Source organism: Eptesicus fuscus, chromosome 11, assembly GCF_027574615.1.
Source record: "Eptesicus fuscus isolate TK198812 chromosome 11, DD_ASM_mEF_20220401, whole genome shotgun sequence".
In the NCBI taxonomy this organism is placed as follows: domain Eukaryota; kingdom Metazoa; phylum Chordata; class Mammalia; order Chiroptera; family Vespertilionidae; genus Eptesicus; species Eptesicus fuscus.
This window is the reverse complement of record NC_072483.1, coordinates 43,862,606-43,874,824: the sequence shown is the minus strand read 5'-3', so window position 1 is coordinate 43,874,824 and position 12,219 is coordinate 43,862,606. Positions and strand designations below refer to the sequence as shown.

At 43.7% G+C, this 12,219-nt stretch overlaps 1 protein-coding gene across 3 annotated transcripts in view; it reads left to right on the top strand.

Annotated features, from left to right (window-relative positions):
- The first annotated feature begins 1,628 nt into the window (after positions 1 to 1,628).
- Positions 1,629 to 12,219, top strand: part of GALNT3 (polypeptide N-acetylgalactosaminyltransferase 3) — a 55,690-nt gene continuing 45,099 nt past the window's right edge. For 2 of the 3 annotated variants that reach the window (XM_054723139.1, XM_054723137.1), the window contains exon 1: positions 1,629 to 1,956. The gene's annotated coding sequence lies outside the window, so the exon portion shown is untranslated. The remainder of the gene's footprint in view (positions 1,957 to 12,219) is intronic. The other variant, XM_054723138.1, reaches the window with a different exon arrangement.

Genomic DNA, 12,219 nt, shown 5'->3' with positions numbered 1-12,219 from the left:
ACTGAACTTTTTTGGGGGGAAGAGAGAGAGAGCCTAAAAATTGCTTGTAGGTACTGCTATTAAAAGGTCACAACACAAAGTTTCCTTGATGGTTACAAAGTAACCATAATACACAAAACAAACAACTAAAGTTTTAAATCTAATTCATAGGTGTGGTATAACATAGCACCATGGATGCAAAAATCAATGTCCGATTAGGCAAGTTCTAAAGCTATACCTGTTGCCGAAACCGGTTTGGCTCAGTGGATAGAGCGTAGGCCTGCGGACTCAAGGGTCCCAGCTTCGATTCTGCTCAAGGGCATGTACCTTGGTTGCAGGCACATCCCCAGTAGGGGGTGTGCAAGAGGCAGCTGATGGATGTTTCTCTCTCATCGATGTTTCTAACTCTCTATCCCTCTCTCTTCCTCTCTGTAAAAAATCAATAACATATATTTAAATAAAATAAAATAAAGCTATACCTGTTGATACTGTACTAACCGGTATTTCAAAACCTTATTCTTAGGTCATGCATAACACTAATATACCAATAAATAAGAACCATAAAAGTATGTGTCAAAATACCTGGGGGAAGGCCACAGCTAAACTTTATAGAAAAACTTGTCCCCTTATATCTAAGCATGTCACTAAAACGTTTACCGCTATTTTTTTCTATTTCTATTCCTATATGTATTGAAGATACAGTCAAATAAGTGAATGAGTTCATAGGATGGTGTAAAGGTCATGTTAAGTCCATGGTTTCGGGCATGTCAATGTTTGTCATAACAGCATAAGGGAGGCTGAGACAGAAAGTTGTAAAAACCATACAAGAAAAAAAAAAATACCGTTGACAATTATTATTTTTTTTTGCTTCAAAACAACAGCAAAACCCACCCTCTCCCTCGAGCCTGCGCTCTCACCTTCCCAATAGATGTGGAGCTTGTAAGCAAACCTGCAGCAGGAGCCAGCCCTCTCCAGGAAACCACAGTCTCCTTCCCAACAAGGAAGGCGTGCTTCCCTCTCTGGTCGCCGCTTCCCCTCGCCTCTGGGAACCGGTGTGCGTTTCGGTAGCCATGCGGGGCAGGGTGGTGCGTCCCCAATTAGCGAGGCCCTGCCAAATACCGGAGGCTCTTCCTGGGCAGGGGAAGGCTCCTCCTTTGGACGTGAGGCGCCCCTACCAGAGCGCGCTCTTGCAGAAACGGAAACCACGAGCTGCGCTGAAGTGAGTCAAGTGATGAAATCGGGACCACTTGGGGAGGAAGCGCCAACAGCTCGCCAGCCTCACGGGTGACAGAGCTGCTGATCCCTGCTCGAGGGCACCGGACCAGCCCGCCGTGGCTGCCCAGTCATGAGGTGGCCCCCAGAGGCCCCGGCCCCCCCAGCCGCTGGGCAGCGAACCCCTTCGTTTTGGCGAACCGAGGAGGAAGGAGCGGAGCGCGGAGGAGAGATCTAGACCCGCCGTTTCCCCGAGGACCCAGACGGCGCGGTGCCGGTTCCGAGGTGCCCACTGCCACCAGGTCAGTGCGGGGCTCCTCCAACACAGACGGGCTGAGCAACGCCTCTCGCGGAGACCCAGCCTCGCCCGCCGCGGGGCCGGGACCGTCCGGCGGCCGCTCCGCCGGGGCCTCGCCCCCGCCCCGCGCGCGCGCTCGGGTCCTCACCTGGCGCCCAGGTAGGGCCGGGGCGGGGCGGGAGGCCGGCGCGCAGGCGCGGGACGGGGGCCTCGCCCCTGCCGACGTCGCCGGCTGGAGCTCACCTGGGAGACTCCGAAGGGAGCGGAGCCTCGGTTCGGCCTCTCCTGGCAACGCTGGAGGCCCAGCGGGAAGGCAGGAGGCGGTGGCGGAGGAGGAGCCGGGCTGAGAGGCAACTGTAGCGACAGCAACCGGAGCCGCCGCCGCCGCCACCTGCACCTGGCGCCCGGCCCACGTCCAGCGCCCGCCGGCCGCCGCTTCCCGCCGCCCGGTCCTGCCCACCCTCCAGGTAAGCCGGGGAGCCGGCGCCCGGCCCGGGGGGTAGAGGGGGGGGGGTCGGGGCTCCTAGGTAGAGCCGGAGAATGGGGTGGTAGACGGCTGCGGGGGGTCAGAGATGGGGAGAGGGGTCCGGTCCCCGTGGCCGGTTGGAGATGGTCTCGAGGGCAGCTTTCAGTTGCCCCCTTGGAAGAGGCCGGAAGGGGCGCCCGAGGCCGGGGGGAGGTGGCGCCCCGGGGTGGCCCTGTCACCCGCGCTGGCCCCTGTCAGTCTCCGTTGGGAGGCTCCGGGAGAGCCGGTCCCCGGGAGGGTCGCCGAGTGGGGAGCCGGAGGGGCTGGGCCGGGCGCGCGGAGGCCGAGTTTCCACTCGGGCTAACAGGTTGCCAGCCTCCGGCCGCCCCCGTGCCCGAGGTGGCCAAGCCCGGGACGCGGAAGGGCAGGACTTGGCCAGGCGGCGTTCCCCGCCGGACCCCAGACAGTCCGGGGCTGGAAACCGCGGCCGCCCGAGCCATTTAACTGGTTTCCGAGTGGTTTGGAAAGCGCGCTGTGGTCGGGACGCGGACATCCCCCCCCTCCTCTCTCTCTCTCTACTCTCTCTCTCTCTCTCTGTTTCGTCTCTACACTTTTCCGGGTGCGCTCCCTAAGCCAGAGCTGCGCCCACTTTCCGGTTTGATCAAAAAGAGTTATTTCCTTCGTGGCAGGAGGAAACCCAGCTGCCAGTCACCAACCGCACACCATCTCGTTAAAGGACCTGTTGACTTAACGACCTGTATATCGCAGCTCTGGTTTGCCTGTGGCATATGACTCAAAGGTTCAAAAAAAAAAAAAACTTTGTTTCAGGATCCTGCCACGTCTGAACCTGGGTGTGCCAGGCCCAAATTCCTTTCCTGGGTTAATTAGGCTTTTCTGAAGCCTAAGAATTGAGGGTGAAACTGGTGCTTACATTAGACTTTTATTTCCTTCTCCCTGAGACTCATCAAAGCACTTCCTTCTCTTAAAACTCATCCAGAACACTTCACTTCAAACTCATCAAATAACTATTTCTGTTTTTAGAACCCTATGGAGTTACCAGTTTTTCTGATTTCTAGACAATGTGAAGCTAGCGTAAGTTGAGAGAGAAGTTATACTACATAATGGGAATATTAAAGTCAAATCCTCTTGTAAAAAAATCAGAAGGTGCTGTACTTTAATTTGAGAATTTCTGGTTTGGGGGAAATCTGTTACTGCTTTTACTGTACAAATTTTTCTTCGAGTTTGTGGCTGAAATGCATGAGGTTTAAGTCATAGCCTACAATTAGATTTCTTTAAATTTAACTTTTAATATTTGAAGTTTAGTGTACATATGTATTAAACTTTCTGTACAGTTGAGTAGCAAGCATCTTTCTTTTTATATTGCTTTAAACATCATTTTTACATAGAAATTTCTAATAATAAATGGCAATTCCACTACCTAGGTTTGTTTTAGTTCTATCTTTGCTAATTAAATATATATATATGTATATATATATATATTTAAATTGCACATTTAACATAAACTCCCCTAGGCAACACATAGTGTTAAAAAAAAAAAAAGCAGTGCAATTAAAAGCTAAAACAACACAGCATGAAAGGACATAACTGGATATTTTTCAACCATTACTTTCTGCTTTTCTCAAAAGAGCCTTGCCTGCCCGCTTAATCTTGTCTTCATACAGAGAAATAAATGTGCTAAATACTGTTTAAAAATTAGAGGTAGATGTTGCTCCCTGAATTTACTAGTGGAGCATTAATTTAATCCTCATTGATTATTGGGCCAGATGCTATTAGAGAATCTTTACTTTTAACTCCAGGGAGAAATGCAACATGTTTGCATTAGCTATGGTAACAGTGTGCCTCAGTTCAACTATTTGTAAAATTGGAAAAATAATACTTCCTTAGCTTGAGATAATGAAGCCATAAAACAAATCAGGAATATCCTCTAGTCTTAACATTCTCAGGATCTCTTTCTCATTTGGAGATCCAGTCAATCCATCCAGTGTATGAAAAACTGAAGCCTAGAGAGGTAGTTTAATTTCCGTTCTACCAGCAAGTTAGTGGTAGGCATGGCGTTATTATTCCAGTAGCTTGACTCAAAGCTCATGATATCTTCGCTTTTTATGGAGGGACTGGGCCGGGTCCGAGGAGGCTGAGTTTCCACTCGGGCTAACAGGTTGCCAGTCTCCGCCCGCAGGCTCCCCCTCCCCCCCCCCCCCCCCCACACCCACACACACACTCCTGAGGTGGCCAAGCCCGGGATTCGGAAGGGCATGACTTGGCCAGGCAGCTTTCTCAGTCGGACCCCAGACAGTCCTGAGCTGGAAAGGGCCCAGGCTCTCACTTATCATTAGATGTTTGTCCTTTTGTCTCTCAGATAGTTTGTAAGGTCTTTGTAATTGACAGAGTAGTCCATTGCTCTATGTCCAGCTCTGGTTTACCCACATTTCTACTTGTCCAGGTGATATTTGACTGCAGGGAGACAGGCCATCATTCTTTTCCTCTTACTGTGAATCACATGTGTATCAAAGATGCCATGTGGATTGAGATTTTAAACCCTTTCTTGGTTTTTCAGAGCCACAGTTAATTTTTTGAGTCAACATAGACAACAAAATTCAGTCCTCTGATCTTTTATTGTATTGGCTTAGGATATATTTTTTGAGGCAGCTACCCAGGGTCTTTCCTCTACTTGCAACACTCAAGATTTTTGGTTGGCAAGTCTACTTCCTCAACACCAATATTTTTTAAACGTTCTTTGGACTGTGATCCTCAGTAAGAGTTACATTCTGTGCCTCAATGCACTACACTTGATTGTGTGTGTGTATATACTGTAAATGAAACAAGATTCTCAAAACAATACTTAACCTTACAACATGGATGTTCTCTTATTTTATTTTTAAGATGTTGTTCTCAACACACTGGATTGATTTTATGACCACAAATGGGCTGGAACCAATAATGAAAATGATGGTATCCCATATTGAATTTAAATTTTTTAAGGCTGATTTTTCTACCAGCTTACTGACTCTGTCTCTGTCTCTGTCTCCCCCCTCCCTCCTTATTTCTCTCCCTCTCCCCTACATACTTGCAAGAAAGAAAAATCAAACTGTACTATATATATAATTTATTTGAGGCCCAGTGCATGATTGAATCATGCACGTGTAGGGTCCCCTACACGCTTTCGCTTTTCGCGGTGGAGCTGGGTGCCTGTCCGCTGGTGCTGGAGCAGACAGGCACCCAGCTCCCCCACTTTTGATGGTCCACAGCCACTGAGGGGGGCTACCCTGCTGTTGAGAGGCGCAGGGGGCAGGACTCCAGCCCCCTGAGCCTCTCAACGGCCGCTGAGGGGGGCTGCCGTGACACCTGGCTACCCTGCCGTTGAGAGGCGTAGCTGGGTGTCCATGGATCTGGCCAATGAGAGGCACAGGGGGCGGGAGTCCCGCCCCCTGCACTTCTCAACAGCAGGGTAGCCCCCCTCAGTGGCAGCGGATCCATGCCTCTCAATGGCTGGATAGGCCACCCCGAGTCCCGCCCCCCAGACTCCCGCCGCCCAATCGTGGGCATAATGGAGTGATGGTAATTTACATGTTACTCTATTATTAGATAGGATATATATATATATATATATATATATATATATATATATATATATATATATTTCAGAGAGAGAGAGAGAAACATCAATGATGAGAGAGAATCATTCATCAGCCTCCTGCATGCACCCTACTGGGGATAGAGCCTGTAACCCAGGTATGTGCCCTGTCTAGGAATGAACCATGACCTCCTGAACCATGAGCCACACTGGCTGGGCTCAAACTGTTCTTTTTAATATAGAAAATTATAATGTAATCTTTATTAAATATTCATTGAAAGGTTTGAGATTCTAAAACCTGGAGCTAGACTAAATCAAACATTGAGAACTGCATAAAACCTCATTGTACATTATTGTATTTTAAATGGATTACTTTGATAGGATTTAAAAACATTATTTATTGATTTGAGAGAGAGGAAGGGATAGAGGGACTTTTGGTTCCACTTAATTATGTATTCATTAGGTGATTCTTATATGTGACCTGACCAGGGATCAAACCTGCAACTTTGGCATATCAGGATAATGCTCTAACCAGTTGAGCTACCTGTCCAGAGCCACCCTAGTGGGACTTTGATGGTAATAGTTATCAACTGAAAAATTGAGAGATACAAATAATTGTGTCCAGTTCCATTCTAAATTTTATGGCCAAGTTATAGTGCTGGGTGGAGTCTGAAAAAAATTATTAGAGTAAACATAGGACAGCTAATCTTTTAATATTTTTCTTGTACTATAAAACAGTTATGAGACAACTTGTAGGGACCATAATCCTTTCTTCTAAAAAAGATGAGAGAGTGAGAGATTAGATTAGATCCCTTAATGACCTGTAAGGATACAGGCTTGGAAGTTCAGATAGAAGCTTTTAATTTTAACCTGCCTTCACATTCTGGATAGAAGGAATATTTCCTCTAAAGAAATTATTAGTGTATTTAATATTTTGGAAATGATCAGTGCCCAAATCATCTCCAGACACATTCAGTTCTCTGGTCCATAGTGTAAAAATGAATTTGGTGTGACAGATCTTGTATGGATATAAAATGTGATTGAGAAGGAAATATTTTTAGTTTCTTATCTAATTATGCATCTATTTCATATAAGAATAATTAGTTTTATATAATTTTAACACAGTTAATGTACTGCCAATAGCAACATTGAATCCAAATCAGTGCCAGCCATGGCAAGAGGCCAAAGAGCATTAACTTATGTCAAAGCAAAGACAAGTAGGACTCTGAATTCTAGGTCATTGGTGACTATTGACAATTAGATTGTCTTTGAGTCATTCTCTGAGTCGGGCTCATATTTTTGGCACTAAAACAGAGAGTTTTTCCCTAAGTACACATTTTCCCTATAATTGTTTCAGTTTCGAACTGTTTGAACTAGTTTGCTCGTGTATCCCGTTGCCTGCTGGACATCTTTAATATTTCATAATGACCTGAGATTACACATGTGAAAATCAGAACCTTCATCCCATATAATAAAACAAACACATTTTAAAAACCACACAACGACAACCTGTTTCACTTCATGTATTCTATTTATAAGTATTAGCACATTTACCATTTCTTCTCTGCAATTCTAAAACCAAAATGTCTCTGAAACCCAAATATTTTTTTGGTAACTGTTTGTCAGCAGAACTTGAACTCATTTGCTGTAAAACCTAAGTGAACTGTCAGGAAGCTATTTATGGTCTCTCCTGCTTGGCGGGAAGTGTCTCGCTGCAGAAATAGTACTGAATTTTGATTACATGGTACTGTCCCAGGCCCTGCTGGGGATACACTGTTATATTGGGTATGTGAACCATATCATCCTTCTAACACCCAAAATATTCTCAATTTTAAAACACATTTGGCTCCGTGCTCCCCGCTCCCCCCCGCCCCTTCGATTCCTCTTCCACTTCTACTGCCCTAGTTGAGGGTCTCATTAACGCTTGACTGAAGTACCAAAACCACCTGATATCTCAAAGCTACCTGATATCACAAAGGATGTTCAAATCCATCCTCAGCAGAACCCCTAAGATGATGATCTCTTGAAAGATGGAAACTGGAACACTTTCTGTAGCTTCCAGGATAGAACCTGCAGCCCCTAAAATGGTCCCACCCAGGATCTGACCATTGTTTACTCTGCAAACCAACTTTTACATTCCACCAGCAGATTTCACATTTGTGCTTTTGTTTGTTACTCCCCACTGCTGAGAATGTCTTCCATATGACCTACCTCTATAACTTACTGGTTCTTAAGGCTCAACTGAGGTCTTGCCTTATTTAGGAAACTGCACCCACCCATACCTCCATACACATCTGAGCCAGGTGATATGTCCTATGGATACTACCATAAAATGTGCTTTACACATGTGATATCATATAGTCTGCTTTTGCACCTGTCTGTGTTTACACACCCACCCACCACCTATCCAACCCCCCTTTTGGTTTATTTAAAAAGCATTTAAAATCTTTCTTTCCTCTAATCCTGCTGTGGAGTAAAACGTTGGAGTAAAAGTAGCCCAAGGAGGCAGGATATTGCTCTTTATATGGCAGAGACCACAGGAACTGGGGAGTAGGGAACTTGTTGCACCATACTTAATTAGACTATTTAATTTGGGTTGCTGTTATTTCCATCTCATTTATTTGAATTCCATGTTATTTTTGTGCCTTTTGGTTCTGTTCCAAGATCTGGGTTTTACCATTTAGAAATGAAAAATTAACTTTGTGATCGAACTGTCTTGCAGCTTTTGTTTATCAATATTCTACAACTGAGTACATTACTAATTGTGACGAGTTTGTGGGGGGTGGGCCGCTTTTACTTAAGGAATATAATGTAATTAGACTAGAATAAAACAAGAAAGGCATAAGATTCCTAGGAGTCTTCCATCTCCAAATTCTGTCAGTTTTATCTATTGAATAAGTATTTCTCAAATTCATCTACTTTCCTCCATTCCTACCACTACTATCATCTCTTGCCTGAAGGTTTGCAAAGGCCTTCCTACTAGGCTGTCTGGATGTTTTCTGGTTGGGTCCCACACTGCACCCATCGTGATCTTTTCAGAACATTTGGTCTCTGCCAAAAAGCCCTTCATTGCCTTAGGTCTTAGGAGAATGCAATAGCATGGCCTAAGGGCCTGACATGAAATAGCTCCTGCCCACCACACACTTCTCTCATGATAGTTCTTTGCTCAGGCTCTGCTAATCTTTTTTTCATTCCATGGTCCTCTTGCCTCTAGGTCTTTGTAAGTGCCATCCCCCCTGCCTTGAATTCTCTTCCCTCCTCTTTTGCCCTATAGCTAAAACTCATCTTTCAGCACTAACTGTAACTGCAGTTTTTCACTAGCGCCCCCCCCACCCCCCAACTATGGGTTAGAATAGTGATTTTCAGCTGCAAGGATTTTTTTTAAAGTATGCAGTATCTGACTATTTTCCCTGATTGTCAAATGAAAAAATGACAACAGCCAACACAACAATAGGTGACTGGTGTGAATGAATAAAAATTGTACTTTTTTTTTGTCAGATTAGCAAAAAATATATTTTGTGCTGTGCTGCAGAATTTTAGTGATTAGTTTATTTGTGCCATGAGATGAAAAAGGTGGAAAATCACTGGGTTAGAATGAAGACTGTACCCTAAAGAAATAAAGTCCTACTTAGTAACTGGGAGTATTAAGTTTAAAAAAAAATTAAAATTTCTTCACAAAGGAAGCAGACTTTAATATGTGGCTCATATTTTAAAAATTAGATTTAGTTACTAATATCTTTACATTTTTATCAATTAACACTAATATTTATTGTCACAATAAGTATCAGTCCTTATTTACTATTGAGCACTTATATGCCAGGTATATTTTAAGCAACTTACATGAATTAATCACTTAGTCTTCAGAGCAACCCTATAAGGCACATACTATTTCTCTCCCTATTTTAGAGAGAGGAAAATAGAGAAATGAAGTAATTTGCTTCTATTACAAAGTTGGTCAAATGTCAGAGCCAATATTAAAATCTAAGCAATCTGATTCTGTACTTGTATCCTACTGATATGTAAATAAAATTAAATAGGATTATTAAAAGGCTTATAATACCCACAGCAACAAAAATCCAGTCAATGCTCATCTCCCCTAGTCTTGCTGACTAAAGGCAACCCCTTTGACACTTTGAGATGGGTTTCTTACAGTATTTACCTTTTGAAATAATATGCTTATACTACTATTTCTTAACTTATCAATATTTGACATTATAGTAGATAACGTCATTTTTGTAGATAAATATTTAGCTCTTTCACACACATACCCCCTGCCAATATAATTCTCACATTCTTTCTTTTAGTATGCATTTTATATTTATTATGGTATAAATATTGTTCACTGCTGAGCTAAGCAGGTGTATTAGGAGTATGGTTCCTTTCTTGTAGATATTATTTTTATCCTGGAATTAATAATTAACTAATTTAAGAAAAATGAACGCTCTGGTTTTCCATATGTCAATTTTTATTTCTATACTCCAACATCTCAGTATGATTTTTCCACCTAGTTGAATCTATCAGGTATGTTGGTCCCTTGCTGGAGCCATCTGTCCTCTTGTTCCAATTGTACTGTTGCTTCCTAGGCTTATTCCATAGCTGTCGTTTGGGATTTCTCTTTGCTGACACTTCCTTTGGAGTCTCTGTTTCTTAGATACTAGGGCTTTTGTTGTTTATTTACTCCCTCGTTTGGATGGAACATATTCCCCAGTAGCTTTCTGAGAAATGCTGAATGGAATTAAGAAATTTGAGATAGTGCCTGTCAAAAAATCTTCATGTTACCTTTATATTTTCTTTTCTGATTGATTAATTTATTACTATCTTTTTAAGTAGTTACTCTGGTCACCTGATTCAAAGTTTTTTTAAAAAGTAAGGAAGGGTATATTTCTTTCAAACTGCCCTCATATACCCATTTTCTCTCTGGAGGCAACCAATGCTATCTTTTAAAATATAAAAACAATATGCATATATTTTCTCTCTTTTTAAAAAGCAAATAAATTTTGCTTTTTTCCTCATTTAACTTATTTTGGAGATAACTTACCAGCATATAAAATAGCTTCTTGGTTTTTATCTTAGCACAAGAGGCCCAGTGCACGAAATTCATGCATGGGAGGGGGGGTGTCCCTCAGCCCGGCATGCACCCTCTCCAATCTGGGACCCCTTGGGACATCCCTCTCACAATCCAGGACTGCTGCCTCCTAACTGCTACCCTGCCTGCCTGATTGACACCTAACTGCTCCCCTGACAGCCCAATTGTCCCCAACTGCCCTCCCCTGCTAGCCTGGTCACTCCCAACTGCCCTCCCCTGGCTGTCCTGGTCACCCCCAACTGCCCTCCCCTATAGGCCTGGTTGCCCCCAACTGCTCTCTCCTGCCTGCCTGATCTCACCCCCAACTGCCCTCTTCTGCCGGCCTGGTCACCCCTAACTGCCCTCCCGTGCCAGCCATCTTGTGATGGCCATCTTATGATGTGTGGGGGCGTGACACCACCTAGGCAATTATATAGGATAATATTCCACCATATCATAACTTACTTATTAAGTTCCATATTGTTAGAGTGGTAGGTTGTTTCAACCTTTTGTTATTAAAACAATGCTTTAATGTGTAAGTTTACAGGTCGTCATTTCACTTGTGTACAAGCATATTGGTGGGATAAATCTCTAGAAGTTATTCTTACACCTGATACATTGATGGGGAAATTGAGACCTTTCAAATGGATGATTTCTAGTCAAATGGGATAAGGGTAAAAGAATAAAAAACACATACCCAATAGTCAATACCTGATGGCGCAGTGGGCCCTTCTGGAGGACAAGTAATAGTGCAGAGAGGGTTTCTAATGCAAATTGTTTTCATTGAGCTTTTTGGCCATGACCTTTGTTTTTTCAGATATGGCTCATCTTTTTGAACTGGATCACGCTTGTTTCTATTGTTAACTTCAGTTTCCTTTTTATAGTCTTTGCCCTCTATCATCACCTTCTTTACTGTTCGTGGCCTCCTGTCCATCATTTTAGCTCTGGGTCTTCCTCTGCAAATAACCCAGAACAGAGAGCATTCCATTATCTGGTCTCTTTCGACAAGTCAAAAACCCATTCTTAACACATTTTGCAGTTTAACCACTTTCTCAGCCTCCCATTGATTCATTTGCTGAGTTCAGCTAACTCTACCCCTAAATCTCTTCCCAAGCTCCCACACCCCTTCCAGTCATCTCTTGCCTGGATTATTCCTTTTTTTTTTTTCTTTTCTGATGGTCTTAGGCTAAGGTGACCAGATTTTAACATTGGTAAAGTGGGACACCATTGACCGGGGGCGGGGGGTTCTTTTTTTTTTTTTAAATATATTTTATTGATTTTTTACAGAGAGGAAGAGAGAGGGATAGAGAGTTAGAAACATTGATGAGAGAGAAACATCGATCAGCTGCCTCTTGCACACCCCGCTACTGGGGATGTGCCCGCAACCAAGGTATATGCCCTTGACCGGAATCGAACCTGGGACCCTTGAGTCCGCAGGCCGACGCTCTATCCACTGAGCCAAACCGGTTTCGGCTGGATTATTCTTAATAGTCTCCTAACTGCCTCTAGACTCCTTTCTCTTCCCCCATCCCCCTAATCTATATTCAGCAAAGCTTCAAGAATAATCTTTCCAAATTTCTGTTCTTATTAGGTCATTACTCTACTTA